This window comes from Cyprinus carpio, chromosome A3 (genome assembly GCF_018340385.1).
Source record: "Cyprinus carpio isolate SPL01 chromosome A3, ASM1834038v1, whole genome shotgun sequence".
Classification (NCBI taxonomy): domain Eukaryota; kingdom Metazoa; phylum Chordata; class Actinopteri; order Cypriniformes; family Cyprinidae; genus Cyprinus; species Cyprinus carpio.
The window spans coordinates 36,635,534-36,642,047 of NC_056574.1; the positions used below are offsets into that span (position 1 = coordinate 36,635,534).

Below are 6,514 nucleotides of genomic sequence, written 5' to 3' on the forward strand. Positions count from 1 at the left end.
AAAGTGTGGGCTATTTAAAGATCAGCAACCCTAATGCGCAATGTATTAGATCCATATAGACAAAAAAAACTAAAGCTTACAGCACCTGGTATTCCCAGGCGGTCTCCCATCCAAGTACTAACCAGGCCCGACCCTGCTTAGCTTCCGAGATCAGACGAGATCGGGCGCGCTCAGGGTGGTATGGCCTTAAGCGAGGGCTGCTGCAAAGTGTGGGCTATTTAAAGATCAGCAACCCTAATGCGCAATGTATTAGATCCATATAGACAAAAAAAAACTAAAGCTTACAGCACCTGGTATTCCCAGGCGGTCTCCCATCCAAGTACTAACCAGGCCCGACCCTGCTTAGCTTCCGAGATCAGACGAGATCGGGCGCGCTCAGGGTGGTATGGCCGTAAGCGAGGGCTGCTGCAAAGTGTGGGCTATTCAAAGATCAGCCACCCTAATCTGCAGTATATTAGATCAATTTTGACGAAAAAACTAAAGCTTACAGCACCTGGTATTCCCAGGCGGTCTCCCATCCAAGTACTAACCAGGCCCGACCCTGCTTAGCTTCCGAGATCAGACGAGATCGGGCGCGCTCAGGGTGGTATGGCCGTAAGCGAGGGCTGCTACAAAGTGTGGGCTATTTAAAGATCAGCCACCCTAATGTGCAGTATATTAGATCAATTTTGACGAAAAAACTAAAAGCTTACAGCACCTGGTATTCACAGGCGGTCTCCCATCCAAGTACTAACCAGGCCCAAACCTGCTTAGCTTCCGAGATCAGACGAGATCGGGCGCGCTCAGGGTGGTATGGCCGTAAGCGAGGGCAGCTGCAAAGTGTGGGCTATTTAAAGATCAGCCACCCTAATGTGCAGTATATTAGATCAATTTTGACAAAAAAAACTAAAGCTTACAGCACCTGGTATTCCCAGGCGGTCTCCCATCCAAGTACTAACCAGGCCCGACCTTCCGAGATCAGACGAGATCGGGCGCGCTCAGGGTGGTATGGCCGTAAGCGAGGGCTGCTGCAAAGTGTGGGCTATTTAAAGATCAGCAACCCTAATGCGCAATGTATTAGATCCATATAGACAAAAAAAAACCTAAAGCTTCCAACCAGGCCCGACCCCTGCTTAGCTTCCGAGATCAGACGAGATCGGCGCGCTTTTTTTTTTTTTTTTTTTTTTTTTTTTTTTTATGTCATTACAAAAAATACAATAGATTAAGCACAATCAATAGAAAATACAGAATTTTCGTCTTTACACATCTCTACATTACACATCTCTTCCTTACATAGATAATTTAAAAAACTCTTCCACTTTCTGGTAACTTCCACATTAACCACAGATCTTCTGTCCCATATTGCACTTTTCATTAGCATTACACACAGATTAATGAAACTTTTGTTTTTACACTTTTTTTCCCAACCAAACATCACAACTCTGTTCCATTCCATTACATTTTCATCCCACTCCTCAGTCACATCTTTAATTAAACATTTACATTTCCTTAAAAAGTCCTCTAGCTCTCTACAATGTAAAAACATATGTAAAATCCCCTCTTCCTCTTCCTGGCACACTTTACACAGAGCATTTTCTTCCATTCCTATTTTATTTAAAATAACATCAGTAAAAACCACTTTATGCCTTATAAAATACTCCAAACATTCCAATTTTGTTTCCACACATTTCCCCGTCATGTTTCTCCATATACACTCTTTTTTTAAATCTTTGAATTTCTGCACCCAGTAACCATTTGCAATCGGCTCTTTAAAAACATCATCTCTAAAAGCACAATAAATCATTTTCACAGTACATTCCTTAAAATCATACAGTTTTTCCCCCTAATTTCACATGAATACATTTCTCTTTTGGCTCTCCTTCCATACTTTCTATTCTTTTTATCCACTCTTTAGGTATTGCATTTTTTAATGATTTCATATTTATTTTTTATTTCTTGTTCACTGTAATCCTCTTTTGCCTCCTCCATTGCATCTACAATAAATTGTGTCGGTAAAAACCCTTCTTTAAATTCGTACAAAACATCTCTCACTCTTGTTATCCCCACTTCCATCCATTTCTTTAAAAAAATTCCTTTGTCTTGTTTTAAAATGTTTTGGTTTAAAAACAGAGGTTGATTTAAAATGTTTTCTCTCCCACGTGGATCATACTCAAGTCTATCTAAAAATTTTCCCCAGGCACTAAACATTTCCCTATAAAACTCTGGTAAGCACTCTGTCATCCAATTCTTTGTTTTCATCCATAAAATCCCATCCCCCATGTTAAAATCCCCACATTTGTTTAAAAAATATTCCATTGTCTTTTTCCATGCGGTTTTGTGACCATCATCTAGATATTTTTTTACTATTTTAATTCTTAAGCTATTTTTTCTCTGTTCAACATCAATTAATCCCATCCCTCCTTTCCCTACATCTCCTATTAATGTACTATATGCAATTCTTGACGGTTTACTATTCCATAAAAAATCTAAAAAACATTTTTTCAACCTTTTCTCCACCCACATTGGCATAGCAGTCACATATAAAACATACCACAACTTTGACACCATTAAAACATTTAAAATTAAAACCTTCCCTTTTAAACTTAAAGTCCTCAATTTCCAAAAATTTAACCTTCTTTCAATTCCTCCTACTATTTCTTCCCACATTTTTTCTTTAACATTCCTTTCGTCTTTCCCCATTAGAACACCTAAAATCCTTATTTCTTTTGTTTCTTTAAAATGAAAATAATCCGTTAAAACATTTACTCCTCCAAATCTCACATATGTTGTTTTTTCTTCATTTAACTTGCCTCCTGATCCCCTACAAAACATCTGTACTACTTCCTTTACTTTATTAACACTCTCTATATCTTTAACTATTATTGTTGTATCATCTGCATATTGAAATATTTTTTCATTTTCCCCACTTCCTTCGATGTTTATCCCTCTTATGTCTTTATCTATTTTAATAGCTAATCCCAATGGTTCTGCAACTAAAGAATATAAAAGCGCTGATAATGGGCATCCTTGTCTTATTGACCTAGTAATTTTAAAAACATTCTGTTAAAAAAACCGTTACAATGTATTCTTGTTATCGCTCCCCTATATAAAATTGTAATCCACTTGACAAAATTTTCCCCAAACCCGTACCTTCTTAAAATTCCAAATAAATATTCATGCTCCACTCTATCAAAGGCCTTTTCGAAATCCAAACTGATGACATATCCTTTCTTATTTTTTTCTTTCATATATCTTATTCTATCAATTATACTTAGAGTTGTGTCCGCTATATCTTTCCCTTTAACTCCATACACTTGATTTGTTTCAATTATGGTTGGCATTACCTCTTTCAATCTATTGGCTAAAACTTTTGTTAAAATTTTCAGATCTGTATTCAGCATTGTAATTGGTCTATAATTTTTTAAGTCTACTTTATCTCCTTTTCTTTTATATATCAACTTTATTAATCCCATCCCCATTCTCTGATTCATTTCCTCTTTCTTAAAAATGTCTTCATATACTTCTTTTAAAATACTAGTTAAAAAAATCTTTAAAAACTATATAAAATTCACTCCCCAAACCATCTATACCTGGACTTTTATTTTTGTTTAATTCACTTATTGCTCTTTTTATCTCTTCTTCTCTTATCTCTTCATCACACTCTTTTTTGTCTACTTCTCCTACTGTTGGTTTTTATTTGATTTAGTAACTCCAATTTCTCTTCTTCCCTCACCCCCTCAGTACTAAACAGGTTTTCATAATATGCTTTTACTTCTTTTAATATTTCCTCATTTGTTTCCACCACTACACCATTTTTTCTCCTCCTTATTTCTTTAATCATTCCAGCTTTCCCTCTTATTTTTTCTAGATCAAAGAAAAACTTTGTACATTTTTCACCCTCCACAGTATATTTAGCTTTACTCCTTAGTCTTGCACCTTCATATTTTTTCTCTTCCATTTCTTTCAATATTCCCTCCAATTCTTTTATTTTTTGTATATCTTTCCCATTCTCATTTAATTCCTTTTCCAATTTTTCTCATAATTTCTCTCTCCTTCTTCCTCTTACACATCTGTATTAATTTGCAATACTTTATTGTGAATTTTTTGACTAAATATTTAACATTTTCCCACCATATCCTTTTATCTTCACTGTACATTTCATTCTCCTTTTCTTTTTCAATAATTTCTTTAATACTTAACACATACTCCTCATTCTTCAAAACATCTACATTTAAAACCCATACACCCGGCCCTCTTTTCACTGAACTCCAGTCTACTTGTATAAAAAGTGGTTTATGGTCACTCAAGCTTGATTCCTCATATTTAATGTTACCGATAAAACCTTCAATGTTCCTTGTACATAAAATAAAATCAATCCTTGTTTTACACATAAAATTCCCTACTAATTGCCTCCTTGAATATTCTTTCTTTTTTTCATTTCTTTCTCTCCATACATCAATCATATTATTTTCTTCCATTAATAATTTCAGTTCTTTTCTTCCTTTATCATTTTTAAAAACCATTCCCTCACCAATTTCTAATTTACTGAAAACTGTATTAAAATCACCCATCATAATAACTTCTTTATGCTTTTTTAAAAAATCTCTTAATACATTAAAATATTCCTTCTTTTCATTCTCTACAGTCGGTGCATGAATATTAACTACAATAACTTTTTTCTCCTCATACTCCATTTCAACCACAATACATTTTGATACCCATCTATGTCATTATATATGTTTTACATGATACCCCACAGTTTTCTTTTATTAAAATCGCAACTCCTCTTCCCAGCCTCCCATCACCATTGTTATAAAAAATCTCTCCACTCCACCTTTTCCTTATTTCAGTCATGTACTCTTCCCTCCAGTTAGTTTCTTGTAATAAAATCACATCCTCTCCTTTACACATTTCTTTCACTTTTTCAAATTTTCCTACGTTCGTAAGCCCTCTAGCATTAAAAGTAACAATTCTTAAAAGCATAAAACATATAAAAACATGCATAAATCCCATAACCTCAGTCCATCTCCTCCAAACCCTTTAGCAGCTCATACTTATTTACACACTCAATACTATCCTCTTTAAGCACTCTTTTTCTTGCAGCATCTAAATTGGGCATTACCTTTACAGATCTTCTTCTTTTCGATGATTTCCCCTGCTTCTCCTCATTTTCTTTATCTTGTTCACACTCTTTTGTAGCATCATTAATTTCTACCACGTCCATCTCCTTTTGCACACTTTCCGTCACATCCATTGGTGTACATAAAATTCCCTCCTGTTGTGCATCACTCAGTACTTTATTCCTTTTATCATCCAGTTCCACATTATCCAAAGCATTTTGCAAGCTGTCCGTCAAATCCATCTGTGTCCAAATTCCCATATCCTGTTGTTCTTGTATGATTGGTTTGGTATACTCTTTCTGTTGTTCCATATCCTTATTTAATTCCAGTCCTTCACCTCGTACTCCTTCTCCAACGTCTCGCTGCTCGTTGTCTCTTTCATGCACCTGCCCGCCCACCTGCTGCTGCTCCTCCTCCTCACCCTGCATCCAACACTCACACTTATTTAAAACCAAATTGCACTCCGGGCATGTCACAGCATTGCAGTTTCTCGCGAAGTGGCCTCTTTCCTCGCATTTATGGCACTTAAACTCCGGGCAGTCCTTCACCACATGATCTGGGCTCATGCACAGCCGACAAGTCTTCACCTGATGGCTGTGCATCACCCGAAAGTATTGTGGACCCTCTGCCGTTTCCATTTTTGTGCTGTACGGTAGGGAGGCCACCTCCTTCGGAAACCGCACCTTTACATATCGTGTCCCATCCTCTATGCTGGTGCCCGGATAAACACGCCGCTTTATTTTAGAAATTGGGGAAACCCCCCAAACCTCCAGTTTATTTAAAATCTCTTCATCAGCAAGATAGACGGGCAGATGCATGAAAGAGACAACATAATCTCTGTTTTGCAGTTTCTTTATCTCACAGTTCACTCCTTTAATTAACAATCCCTCAGTCAGTTCATCACATGTTTCTTCTTTTTCCATTGTCAGTTCATATTCCTTTCCTTGTCTTGGCCTCAGTGCTAAGATTTTACCATATCCACATTTGTCCGTCACCGCTTTAATAATATCCACAGCTCTCACCTCACTTACATTCTCCACATTCACAATCACAGTTGCCTCCTTTAAATATTTCCTTTCACCAAAAGTATGTCTTGCATCTTGATTTTTACCGTGTACTGCTCGTTGTCGATACTCCAGTCCAGTGTCGTTTGCCATGCGTCTCTCTCCAGCCAGTCCAGTGTCGTTTGCCTTACGTGTCTCTCCAGCCAGTCCAGGGTGGTTTGTCATGCGTCTCTCTCCAGCCAGTCCAGTGTCGTTTGCCGTGCGTGTTCCTCCAGCCAGACCAGTGTCGTTTGCCGTGCATGTTCCTCCTGCCAGTCCAGTGTCATTTGCCATGCGTGTCTCTCCAGCCAGTCCAGTGTCGTTTGCCGTACATGTTCCTCCTGCCAGTCCAGTGTCGTTTGCCATGCGTGT

At 37.4% G+C, this 6,514-nt stretch overlaps 4 non-coding genes and 1 pseudogene across 4 annotated transcripts; all 5 read right to left on the reverse strand.

The window, feature by feature from the left end:
• Positions 1 to 73: 73 nt before the first annotated feature.
• Positions 74 to 192, reverse strand: LOC122139182. The gene has a single exon (XR_006156055.1). It is a non-coding gene; the product is annotated as a 5S ribosomal RNA (ribosomal RNA).
• Positions 193 to 278: 86 nt separating this feature from the next.
• Positions 279 to 397, reverse strand: LOC122139123. Its single transcript, XR_006155996.1, has one exon. It is a non-coding gene; the product is annotated as a 5S ribosomal RNA (ribosomal RNA).
• An 84-nt stretch (positions 398 to 481) lies between these two features.
• LOC122139124 lies at positions 482 to 600 on the reverse strand. Its single transcript, XR_006155997.1, has one exon. It is a non-coding gene; the product is annotated as a 5S ribosomal RNA (ribosomal RNA).
• Positions 601 to 685: 85 nt separating this feature from the next.
• On the reverse strand, positions 686 to 804 carry LOC122139183. The gene has a single exon (XR_006156056.1). It is a non-coding gene; the product is annotated as a 5S ribosomal RNA (ribosomal RNA).
• Positions 805 to 889: 85 nt separating this feature from the next.
• Positions 890 to 999, reverse strand: LOC122139116 (annotated as a pseudogene).
• Between the last annotated feature and the right edge of the window lie 5,515 nt (positions 1,000 to 6,514).